Consider the following 13,740-nt stretch of genomic DNA (forward strand, 5'->3'; position numbering starts at 1 on the left):
TTTTCCTAGCACTTAATTGTTTCTATTTAAAACATTTTTCAAAAAAAGTACTGCTTTGAGTAGCACCTATAGCAATATTGAAAGGATACAGAGAATAACATGGCCCTTGAATAAAAATGACACAAATTCATGAAACATTCTATATGAAAAAAATTGTCTTATAAAATGGGCAAACTATTTTCAAATGGAAGTAATACAATAGGCTAGACTGTTGGCAACTTTATGCAAATGCCCATTAGGTTAAAGATTTTATAAAAAATTTTAAAGAAAATATGCTTCACTCAACTCATTAACATAAGTTATAATTATTTAACTTAAGTCAGCCTCTCTTGTGCGTTGTCATTTATATAGCATATTACAGATTAAATCTATTATAATTCTAGTTTTAAATTATAAAAAATTTAGAACTCCCTGGTTTTGTAAATCAAGTAATTTACCTCATTCAGCTGAGATATTAATACGATATTCTTTATATTAACAAGAGATTAAGTGGTTGCCTATATCAGACCATACAAAATTTAGTAAGAAATAGTGAAACATTATCAATTATTATGTTTTTAAAAAAAGCCAACATGTTCCCCAAATTGTTAAAGCTACACAGAATATAAAAATTAAACAATAACATAATTTTGGCACTTTATTGTGTAATGTATGTAATATTTAATGTATTTAAACTTAAAAACAACTACTTAATTGTTAGGCAAACTGCATTGCATGCCTTAAGTCAGCTTTGTGAATATTTTTTATATAGTAAAACATAATTTTTTTTTTTTTTTGCTTTTTTTGGGCCACACCCAGTGACACTCACAGGTTACTCCTGGCTTTGCATTCAGAAATCGCTCCTGGCCTGACCATACGGGATGCTAGGGGATTGAACCATGGTCCATCCTAGGTTCCCTACAGCTTGCACAACCACTTCGGCCCCAATAAAACAGAAATTTATAAATTTACAAATTTATTTATTTATTTTGTTTTTGGGTCATACCTGGCAGCTCTCAGCAGTTACTCCTGGCTCTATGATCAGAAATCACTCCTGGCAGGCTCGGGGAACCATATGGGATATCGGGATTCGAACCACTGTCCTTCTGCATCTAAGGCAAATGCCTTACCACTGTTCTAACTCTCCAGTCCCTAAATTTACAAATTTATAAATTTCTGTTTTATAAAAACCTATTTGAAAAAAAGCACACTCAATTTTATAAGGCAACAGCAACGTTTATACTGGTTTGTGTGTGTGTGTGTGTGTGTGTGTGTGTGTTTACCTTGAATCTTAACCTTATTACTTGAATGTCTCATTAGTACTGTAACATAATCACTATTTGCTGGGATTCCCCTGGCTTTTTCTAAAGTAAAACAAGGGAGATAGATAGAGGCAGCTGACTTAAAGCAGAATATTCCACTGTTTGGAAGGATAGGCAGTAAAGTAGTTCCTCTTATTTGCAGCAAAGCAAAAAAGGGAATTCTAACCAAGAATGGAAGGTGGCACACAGACATCACTACAGCAGCCCCCTCACACCCATTGTATTGAGCACTAAAGCATCATTAAGGCATCCTAATAAAAACTTTTCACAAGGGCTCCTTTCTCATCTCCATGCAAAACTAAAGGTCAGCAGGAGGCCTGTAGCTTCAGGAAGTCATAAAGTAAAGCTTGAATCCAATAATGATCTGCAGCAGGGTGTCTACTGAGACAAATTTACTTTGCTAGGACAGATCAGATGATAACTCTTGTATATGCAAAATTTCACAACGTTTAAAGTAAAAGTCACTGGGATGTGTAGACAAAATGTATCCTCTTTCATACTTTAAAAAGTATTAGCAGCTTTTCTGCATTTGCTTCCTAAAGAAGTGCATATCATTACTGGTAATCATCTATATTCTAGAATCATTAGCATCATAGCATAGTGCATATAAACTGGCCTGATATCTTGCTGTAAGATAGACTAGGGCTAAAGGAAAGGTAATATAATATTTATTGCTTGTCTCAGAAGTGTTAACAACCAAAACAAGTTAAAATATATGCTCTCCATTTATTTTTTCAGACATGTCTGGATGAGAAACATCTGGAAATCTCTTAGAACTAAATTCCTCAAAGAGAGGTGAGGGAGTGGTGAGATTGCTCTCTTGACTCGAAAGGAAACTCAATTCGGAATATGAAAATAGTCCCTCTCTGGCAGTTAAGAAGTTTTTTTATTTCCTTAAAACATTGGCTAGTGCAGAAGCAGACCTAAACCAGAGTGTGTTTAAAAGGGCATAGAATGGCACTAAGGTAAAATTGATAGATGATAGATAGATAGATAGATAGATAGATAGATAGATAGATAGATAGATAGATAGATAGAGATAGACAGACAGACAGACAGACAGATAGACAGGCAGGCAGGCAGGCAGGCAGGCAGACAGGCAAAAAATGGAGGCTTCACATAACAAAAGAACAACATATAAAATATACTATAAATTTACTTAAGGCCACAAGTTCTTTTCTTCTGAGCTCTCTTCAAGCAATTTACCAGAAATATGTCCAGATTACAACCTGGTTTCTCTTCCCCTCTTAGGACATTCTGAAATAGTTTTCAGCAAATATCATCACTCAGGGTCTAAAAGCAAGAGTCTTTGAACTTTCAGCTTCCTTGGTTTCATGATAAAACTGCCTCTGCTCATTCCTACTGCCTGGGCTAGTCCTCTGAAAAAACCATGAATTTTCAGGTCCCTTCCTTCCCAGAAACTGCCAACAATAAGATTCCTCATACAAAGAACACCACAAATGAAGTTATACTGCAATTCAAGTGCTATGCGCACTAGCCACTAAAAATTATAAATTACTGTGACCACCCTGGTTTGTAGCTCACTTCGCATTCCTTCTGACAAACAAAGTTCTTGGGAGCTAAGCCAGAAAGAGTCAAGAGGTTTATCTCTTGTTGACAATTCATTATTCAGAGAAGTGACATATCTAAGCCAGGGTCCCAACTCTATTAGGCATCATAGATTGTTAGATATATTAAAAAATATACATTGAAGCAGGATCCATGCAATAGATTGATTAGAATATCCAAAACAACATTTTAATTACAGAAGATCCCTTACCAAAAATAAATCAACAAAGAAACACTGTAGTATGCTAAGAAGAATCCATTTTAAGCACAGAAAACTTTCAAAAGGACTGCTATTTTCAACTATAAAAGCTTTTATTTCCTAATATGGAAGAGGGGTTATAGCTCTACATTCTCAGACACTGGCTCAAGTGCTAAGAATGTTGGCTACACTGATAATCCAGTCATTGTCAACCTCCAAGGAATCTATGGTCACTCACTATAGAATTCCTTGTCTTCTGAGGATACTGATGACATTTTAAGAATTATTACATCAATCTCTTAATTTTCATCCATCAACATCATCATCACCAGCACCAGCACCAGAACCAGCAGTATCCTCTTCAATTCTCTTTTACTAACTTCTTCAGAAGACCAGAGACAAGGGTATCTAAATTTTATAGTGCATCTCAGTAGCCTTCTGAGTTATGAGATTATTAATGACAAAACACATGACAAGGGCTATCATTTTTTTCCTTATAGGCAAAGCTAGATAAAGATTTGTAGATCACAAATGAAAGTTGTCCTCCCTAAGGGGTGATTAATTTGAACTCAGATTCAGACAAAATCTGTCAAAGAAAATATCTTTGGAATTTCCAGTTAAAGGGTAGAGAAGGGGAGGTAATAGAAGAACATTCCTCTACTCTTCCCATTTACTCATCCTAGTTAAGAATTTGATGTGATTTAGGATTTGCACATATATTTATTTTCCATAACTCATTTTCTAATAAGAATTTGAAGAATTTTAATCCCTGATTTTAAGTTATTCTTAAATTCAAAGTATTTATCTTAAAATACTATAATGGAACAGGATGAAAGTAAAAAGCATGTTTCAACTGAATAAAGCAAATAGAAAAGACAGCTAAAGAAGACACTAAATATTAAAAAAAAACTTATCTTCCAAACTAATTACACATGAACTATAAAAATACAAATATTACATTTAAAAACCCAATTTACACTATTAAAGGAAAACTTGGGCTTCCAACCAGAGTATTTAGATTTTAATATTGTCATCTTTAGAACAAGAGTTTGAACAAAGGCTCTTAGGTTTAATGCACTACAATTTCCAGAATAATTCTTGATCGCAATGCATTGGATTGTGTTGACAATCCTCTTCTCCAAATAAACCCCTTTCACTTTTCAAAGGCAAAACTCTCCTTTTCTTAATGCCTATGAAACAGACAACCATGTAATTAAAACCATTTTAACTAATTCTCTTTTTAGTTTAGGTGCCACTGAAAAGCTGGTATTATTCTAACATTTGAATAATGATTTCTATTAGTCAAGTTGAATCTATACAGTACAAAAGGTAAGTTTTACCATCATAGCAGATAGAAAAATTAATCCATACAATAAAAATATATTTAGTGCCTGATTCAGAAATCAACAGCATAAGCACTTTTATCAGAAGGATCATTTCTTCCAGATACTACTCCTTGCCAAAGAATAAACTGGCAAATCTCACAAAAAATAAAAACTAGAAGTAAATCTTAAGTAACATGTAAAAGTAGGCCCTAATGTAAGAACATTATAGAAATTATTTTTTGAGTCTTTCTTATAAAAATAAAACTTCATAAACTGACAAGGAAAATAAACACTATATGGCTTTATGTACTTTCTAGCAATAGTAACAATTAAAAATTTACTCCTAAAATTCCATAGACTTTGAAAGCGAGATTACTTGTTAATTTGACTTTTTCTAATGACTTTTTAAATACTTTTATGAGATAAAACAAGATATCTTAAACTCACCAATTTTAGTGCTTCATTCAATAGTTTTTATGTAGAATAATATTCAATATCATAATTTTTTGTTGGGGGCACACCTAGTGAGATTCAGAGTTTACTCCTGGTTCTATCCTCAGAAATTACACCTGGTGTTGCTTTGGGGACCATATGGACTACGAGGATCAAGTTAAGTTGGCTCTATGCAAGGCAAGTGCCATACATGCTGTATTATCTCTCTGACCCCTCAAAATCAAGTTTGGAACATGTATTTTACCCTCAACACATCCTTCATCTCCTAGCATCAACCTCTTTTAGAATTCAGTTCACAACGATGCTATCATAAGTAACCATTGACCAACTTTTAAGTTTTATATATATACACTGTACATTTCTTAGAATTAGAATAATATATTTTGTATTCCTGTGTTACTAGCTTTCTGACTTAGAATGTTTCTAAGGTTTACTCATGTTACAACATCTTGTACTTCATTTTTAAGTATGGCTAATAATTATGTTAGCTGAGTATACCCACATTTTATTCACCTGCTCATAATTGATGGGTATTTTAGTTGCTTTCGATTAACTTTTTAAAATAGTAATTCTTACCTAGTTTTATTTTATTAAATAAAGATATTCAGCCAATATAAGGCTATGAGTTTCATTTCTCCATACCAAAATAATTTATAATTTATTTCCTATTTAAGATTATGGTCAAAACCCAAAGGTCCATGAGAGTCAAATCTTGCTTTTCATACTTCCTCTTTATTCTGGATTATCCAATTATGATAAAACTAGTATAATTCCTGCATTTCAAAATATAGAAATCTACAAATTAATTATTATAATGCTTGCAAAAATAAATATCAAAATAAAGCTGAGTAAGATCTAAAAATATAATTCTAAAGTCATCTCAGTAAGGAAGATAAATTTTAAAAAATGTTCTGATTGAGTTCTCCTCCCCTATTCCAATCTGTACCCAAAAATTCACTGGCTAACTTCATCCAGAAAAAAAGGATCAAGAGCCTATTAGTGTCAATACATATAAGGTTCCTAATACAGAAAGCTAACTGGAGGAATAAAGAGAAAAGTCTCTAGTCCCAAAGCGTTTCAAACTGCATTTGAAACTTTGAAAGCTAAAGGATACAGTAAAACCATCAGTTGCTTGCTATAAGGTCTTGACATCATTAACATGCATAATGGTTATTTATAGATACCAGGAATGTTCTGGAGAGTCCAAATGATAAGTAGTCTGTATGCATTTCTGAAAAACCAAGTAAGTGGAACTAACAAATGCACACACACAAACACTCATAATGTCACTATCAAGACCACTTTGAACATGCTGGAACACACAGATAAACATTCCTTACCAGTACAAACCTTATCAACAAATTAAAAATAAACTGAATTTACTCATATAGCAGATAATGCAGACACTCATTATTAAAAGTGGATGTGTTAACAGCACGACCAAAATAGCTTCATTAAGCCTTGTGGGAAGGTTATGACACGGAGATAACATTAGTTACTATCAATCAGTCCAAGGAGCTTTAACACTAAACTTGTTCTTAAGAAGACCTTCTTGTTAAGTACAAATGTAGAATTTTCTCATAAGATAAATTAGATTCTATGTATTCTATCAACTTAGTAACTAATTTGACTCAATCTGATAGGCTCTCTCATGTATATCTATCCAATTTTAAATCCACTTAATATCATAAAAAGTATATTAATCAATGAGAATTATATCCTACCATGGAATAGGTCTTCTTTGTTCTTTCTCTCCTATGTTTAGGAGACTAGAAAGAACAATATTATCATATATTACACAAGAAACTTATTCCTGGAGTTTGCTCTTAATCTGCAAGCAAAACAGACTCTGACAAATACTGATGAGATTTCTGTTTACCATATGAAGACAGAGCATTAGAATTGAATTCACTCACTCTCACATGTGAGATATAAAAAAAAATCTTTGTAGAGGAATATCAAATTTCCAAAGTCAATATAAATGAAGAGCAGAACTGTTGTCAGTATAGGAACAACCTCATGGGGAAGAGGATATTTAAATTAGGTAAAGGAAGGCTAAGACTTTGGGGGTGGAGGGCAAAGTGCCTGACATAGTCAGGCTGAGGGGCTGTAGAGAAAGCTAGTACATTGGTCAAGGTGGTGTGCACTGGAAAAAAGACTGTTATCAGAACATTGGCTGTAGAGAAAGCTAGTACATTGGTCAAGGTGGTGTGCACTGGAAAAAAGACTGTTATCAGAACATTATATTCCTAAAATTCCTAAAACTCTATCCTTTTAGTGGAAACAGACTATTCAAAAATTAATTTGCATTCAAAATTAAAATCCGGCAAAACTTTTCTAGGTAGATACAGTTAAGTATGTAAAGAATATTTATCTTGTCCTCACTCCAAAAGTCTTTTATTAAAAGACAACTCAATCTGAAATATTTGTTTAGATATTCTTATACAGTAGGGTATATATAACTCATGACCTTTTTACTCACAAGGGAATCTAATGATCACCTCAGATGTCCATCAGTATGCAAAATCTGTCTTATCTAAACAAAAATTTCTTGCCTTCCTATATAAATTACTTTTGTCCAGACAGTCAAGACAATCGGAAGACATAAGCCTTCTATCTTCCATTTGCTGGCTTATTGCTCAAAAAGCTCTTCTGCAATTATTACTGTGTCTCCCCACTAAATGTCCCTGGAGAGGAATGGATATGGATATATGACATTACCTAACTATTTTATAAGTACATTTATCTTGACACAGTTATTTGGAAGTCATATATAACTTCAGAATATAGCATAAATGTTATATATTGCCTATATTAGAGTATTTTTCAGTTTTGGAAACTTAGTAACTAATGATAACTTTTGTATTTTAAGTTAAACAAGAATTTGACATGCTACATCAAAGTTTTTTGAGGCAAGAATATGAAAAGTTCTATGTGATTTTTAAATGAAAAAAGAGATCGATTTTCTGTATCTTGAAACTTACTTCTATTCAATTGTTATTGAATTCCATTTACCCAAAGGAACTACCTTTCTCCTTTTGTACCTGCTAAAAGTAGTTCCATTTTTGTTTTTCATTCCACATTTCAAGTGTCCACTGATACTTGAGTTCTAAGAGACTCAATGAGAACCAAGTACTTTAGCACTACTTTCCAGGGCACCTTGCCCTCTCTTAGAGATGGCAACTTACTTTAAGCACTCGTCCCTGATTTCTTGAAGATAAAAAGACAGCCTTTTATAGCTCAATAGCAGATAATCAGTGTACAGTCTGGGCTCTCACAGGCTTATTTTATACCTGCATTACATGACACAGAGGAAGAGCTACTATCCCATCAAAATGTGAAAAATGAACGCCTCCATCATATGAAGGTGAAATCAGCACCACAATGAGTCCAAGCTCATTCACGATTTAACATCCAACTCAGGCTAGATACACTGCTCTTCACTTGCCTCAACCCAAGCTCAAAGTTTGTTATCTCTGGGTCTCTATTAAAAAGTTGATAAAAATAATAAAATTCTGCTTATGTCTCCACTCCATCAAGAAACACAGAAGACCAACAGTAGAGATAGCCCAAAAGTGAAGAAACATGGTAACTAAATACCTATCCTAATGTGCATAGGCAAATAGATAAGGTGGAGTTGGACAAGAACAGTATTTGGCTTAGGCACAATCTTAAAACTTTCTCTATAAATGCACATTACTTAATATAAAATTTGCACAAAAAGTACAATACTTATGGCAATTGTTCTATTCTCTTACAAGACCAATTGCCAGTTTTGTCTTTACAACTTATAAAGCACTTTTATAGTTATTATTTTATTTGAGTCAAATTATTACTCAATGAGGTAGGTATAATGACCCAATTTAATAGCTAAAACTGGAAACGTGAGAAGAACTTGCTACAGCCCTCCAGGGTCGAGTAGAAGTAGTTTCACTGACTCTAAGCCAGGTGTTCATTCCATCAAGAGACTAGCTTCAACCAGAGCCCAAAGGAGCCCTACACAAAATTAAAAAGAGCAGTGTGGAGACAGTGCATCTGAGAAGAAAATACCACTAGCCTAGTCTCTCTTCCAAATATGGGCCCTCGGTAGATCAATAATCTACAAAATTAAAACTGCCTGCATGTAGGCAGGAGCCTTCCAGAATAACCACAGTAGTCAAACACTGTGACTGCAGCATGCCTGACTCAGGTCTCTGAGTTTTCAGACTACCTGGAGACAATAAAGTACAACTGAGCAATTAAACATCCTAAGATAAACATTTTACAACAGACAGCTAGGTACTGCAATAAAACATGAGGAAAAGGTAAAAAGCAGACCTCACAACTAATCAGAAGCAATCCATTAGTTGTAAGCTTCAGATAAAATTACTACTAGATTTAACTTGTTTATTATTCATGGGGCATTCTGTTTTTCAATTATTTTTCCCCTCCCCATTAGCCCACCCATTTTAAAGCCTCAAGCATTCATTAGATTTCCCGCCAATAATTTGAAAATAATGATTTGTGTCTTGGTTCTGTCTGCATGCTCTTCCTCTGATAATTTGGAGAGAAAATGATGTGTATCTCCCCTCTTTTCAGACAGTGGCCTTAGGGAGTTTATTCATTGCAGGGGCAGGGCCTTAGCTCTTCTGACAGATTTAGGAAACAGGAAGACAGATATCCAGAACTGAACAAATCTGTCAAACTCATTTTCTTTCAGGGTTTCCTGCCAATTTTTGTTTCCTCCCCCATTTCTCTCGTTTGTCTGTTTCTCTGTCTCTGGTTCTCTCTCACTCACTCCCTCCCTTCCAGCCTTCCTTTCTCCTTCCTTCCCTTCCCCTCCCATCCTCTTTATGAGGAAGGAATTAATAAATATATATTTAACCCATAAGATATATTTATTATTATGCATATTTATTATATATATTTATCAATCCAAGGTCCTTCAGGGGTCAAAAAAAGGAATTGGTGAGTAAAAATTCAGGTGTGTTCATGCTGGAAAGTCAACCCAGATCCTTGGAGAATGAAAAAGGAAACTCAGAAAGGGAAGTGAGTGAGTGAGTGCAGGAAGTAGAGAGACAGATTAAAAGGGCTCCTGCCCATAACTAACTGATTTCTCTGTCTCTGTCTCTGTCTCTGTCACTGTCTCTCTGTCTTTGTCTCTGTCTCTCTGTCTTTGTCTCTGTCTCTGTCTCTGCCTCTGTCTCTCTCTCTCTCTCTCTCTCTCTCTCTCTCTCTCTCTCTCTCTCTCTCTCTCTCTCTCTCTCTCTCTCTCTCTCTCTCTCTCTCTCTCTCTCCCTCTCTCTCTTTCTCTCTCACACACACATTCCTCTCATGCTCCCACACCAGGTTTCTCTAAGAGACATGCAGGAACAGGAGAAGGAGAGGAAATGAGCCTTACTGCCTTACTTAGCCTTCCAAGGACTGCATGACTCTGACCTGCCCTCCATTCCTGCATCTCTTATCTTCACATTAGCCAAGTGCAGGGAAAGAATTAAACCTCTTTTTATTGCTGAATAATTAACATACTGCTGGCATTCTGACAAGCTGGCATGCATTTTCTAAATCAGCAACCAACCCAAATAATTTTGTTTATAAGCTACTTAAGATAAATTCTGTCACTTAAATATTTTAGATAAGCCTATGTGCACTGTCTATTTCCTTTAAGTAGCTGGTGTAAAGCTTCCCCCTTCACTCTCTGCTACCCTGAAATTTGGCTCCTTTTTACACTCAAAAATTACAATCCTCACCCTAATAATGGCAGTAAGAATAACTGCAACAGTTTCACGTTCAGTCAAAAAAAATATTACTAGGTTTATGAGACTTTATCACACACTAGAAATTCAACAGACTAAAGTGATAAGGAGAATGCTCTTGATAAGCTTTTATGACTTCTGACTTGAACCATTCCACACCTTACACAGCAATTTAGCTCTCAGGTTCTCATCACTTTCTTCTATCTTCCCCTCCCCACCTATATCTCTCCCAACAATCTCAGGAGTGCAAGTGTGACCCAAATCTACCAGAAATAAACCTTTCTGAAATAAGAACTCTCTGCTGCTGACCATACAAAGGGTCCTCTTGACCCTGACACTAGTCTTATGAGATCCCCCGACTGTGCACCTTGAGCTTTTGAAAAGTATACTATTTCACATGGTTCTTTCTTCTCTATACTGGCGCATACCCATTAGACAAGGGACTCCCAGAATGGAACTCTGTCCTTCAACAGTCTTCTCCATCCTCACCGTGATTTGGATCATGCATTTGTCTGCTGTCAGTTTGATCACAGTAGTTATTAGGACTTGGTTCTTCTAGTTAACCATGTTATTTCTCTAATGCTTGGCTAGAATGTTACCAGTAAAATTTGGAGTAATAATAACCAGTGACAGAGTTTAAATACAGATCAACCCAAAATATTCCATGAAACCTTTACATGTCATAGAAGGAGATTTTATGGGATATTATACTATAAATTTTGTTTTGTTTTGGGGCCACAACGGGCAGTGCTCAGGGATTACTATTGGCTCTTCACTCAAAAACTACTCCTGACAATATTCAGGGGACCATATGAGAATGCTGGGTTTGAACCTGGATTGGCAGCATGCAAGGCAAATGCCCTATTGACTGTTCTATCTCTCTGACCCCCTACATTATAAACTTTATGATAAATTTATTATTGAATATATTAGTACTACAATAAAATAACCAATTAATAAAGGTAAAATAAGTTAATACTCAAGGTAAAAAAATCTGCTCAAATCAAAGCAATACTGGAACATGTGAATGATATAAACTCAAAATACAATTCTATTGTTGTTCAAAACAAGCCTTACTTTATTTTTGGATTATATAATGAACCATTATGTATGCGTCTACATAGATATTTGTACACTAATTCAAATATACAGTCATATCTAGGATTCCTATTACTGTTTTGCTATCTGTATGCTAATTGTCAGTGATTTCACATAAATCATATAGATGATGAGTTATTTTTAAAGAAGTATATTCTTTTATATATGCATAAAGCCAGAGGGTATTGTAGGAATATCAATGAGAATCATTATGCCTATAATTTGGATTACATTTCCTTCAATTCTCTTGTGTAAACAAATCTTCTCCCAAATAGCCCTATTAGTAAATGAAATATTTACTACATCAATAAATTTGCCAGAAAATTTGCTGACCAAAAAATGTTTTTAATGTAGAGGACTTTGTTGCATGAGGCATTTTATTTCATATCCTTTGTCAATGTTCACATACAATGGAGGCCATTAAAAAGCTTAATAGGCCTGCTTTTAAATGACATTTTTAAAGTTTTATTTTTAAAAAAATCAATATAAATATAGGATCGCTTAGTTGATTGTTCCTGAAAAGTATAAATCATGCCACTGAAGCTTTTTAAAATGAAGACACTATTTTAAATTCTGGTTTTAAAAATCATTCATTTCAATGAGTCCTCAATAGTATGTAAGTATGTGTTGTTGTCTGTCTGGGGTCACAGTCAGGGTTGCTCAAAACTTACTCCCAGCTCTAAAGCTCCAATATTACTCCTGACAGTGCTCAGGCAGTGATCCAAACCCTGGCTGTGTGCTAGTGAAGCACCTTAACCACCATAGTACTATTTTTCTGCTTCCTATAGTTATATTTTTAAGGTGTTGGTGGTTGGTGGTGGAGGCTGAAGGAAAGACAGTAACTAAAGTATGACTTTGAGCCTCCTTAGCTCACTAAAGGCAGATGGGTGAGTCACTTTTGAGCCTGGTATAAAGATTATTATTTAAGGGCAATATTTGGACCATTATCTGACATAAGGAATTTACACTATACATTGATTATAATGCAATGAACAAAAAAAATAGTTACTGATTCTGGAGCCAGTATAGTATGCTTGGTGTTTGCATGCAGTTTTGGATTTTCAGGACCCAACATGATTCATATGTTCCAACAGGAGTGTTCACTGAGCAGAGCGAAGCCGAGAGTAAGCCCTAAGCATCACCAGGTATGGCCCCAAAATCAAAAATAACAACAGAAAAGTTATTGATGTTAGTAAACAGACTCTCAAATATTAGTAACTATGTATAAAATTAGTTTGATTTTCTAACAATAATATCTTTTCCAGGCATTTATTTAACATGCCCAAGATATTCTTATAAAAGAAAAGGGATTGGGGCTGGAGAGATAGCATGCAGGTAAGACATTTGCCTTGCGTGCAGAATTGGTGGTTCGAATCCCGGCATCCCATATGGTCCCCCAAGCCTGCCAGAAGCGATTTCTGAGTGTAGAGCCAAGAGTAATCCCTGAGCGCTGCCGGGTGTGACCCAAAAAACAAAATTAAAAAGGGGGGGTTGTTAGACTTAAGTTTTATAGGTTTTTGTAAGATTTAGACAGATAACACATAAGTTGAAATGAGTACATGGCCGTGATCTTCTCATCATCTTATTGATTTCACTCTATTAATTTCATCATCATGTCAATGGGTAAGGAGTTATACAACAATTTCTCTAGAAAAACATTCAGAATTAATTTGTGGTCTTTCTTTACATGAACTTTTAAAAGTTAATACAAATACTTCATGCCCTCTTTGTCCCTATATACAAAATAGTCATAAAGAGGTAGAAAACTTTGTCAAGCAAAGAACTAAAGATGCCATACCATGACATATGATGTTCTGAAATAGTTGGAATAAAGTTAGAAAAGCAAATTGGCAAATGAAATAGAAGTTTAAAAAGTGCTGTTCCCAGTTTGTCTTTTTACAATATCTATGACATTTTACTCATACTGTAGTAAAAATTTCAATGGCTCCTCCTTATATTTTTTGATGAGCTCAAACTTAATTTGTCTTGCAAACCAAAAAGAAAAGTTTAAATGGTTCCATATTTTGCATGCTTACCTAATAAACATTAAATTATCACTA

At 34.6% G+C, this 13,740-nt stretch overlaps 1 protein-coding gene and 1 pseudogene across 1 annotated transcript in view; one reads left to right on the plus strand and one right to left on the minus strand.

Annotated features, from left to right (window-relative positions):
* CDH2 (cadherin 2) overlaps window positions 1-13,740 on the minus strand; it is a 273,767-nt gene that overhangs the window by 129,361 nt on the left and 130,666 nt on the right. The window lies entirely within an intron of this gene.
* On the plus strand, window positions 51-149 carry LOC126004929 (uncharacterized; annotated as a pseudogene).

The sequence above is a fragment of the Suncus etruscus genome, chromosome 3 (assembly GCF_024139225.1).
Source record: "Suncus etruscus isolate mSunEtr1 chromosome 3, mSunEtr1.pri.cur, whole genome shotgun sequence".
Lineage (NCBI taxonomy): Eukaryota > Metazoa > Chordata > Mammalia > Eulipotyphla > Soricidae > Suncus > Suncus etruscus.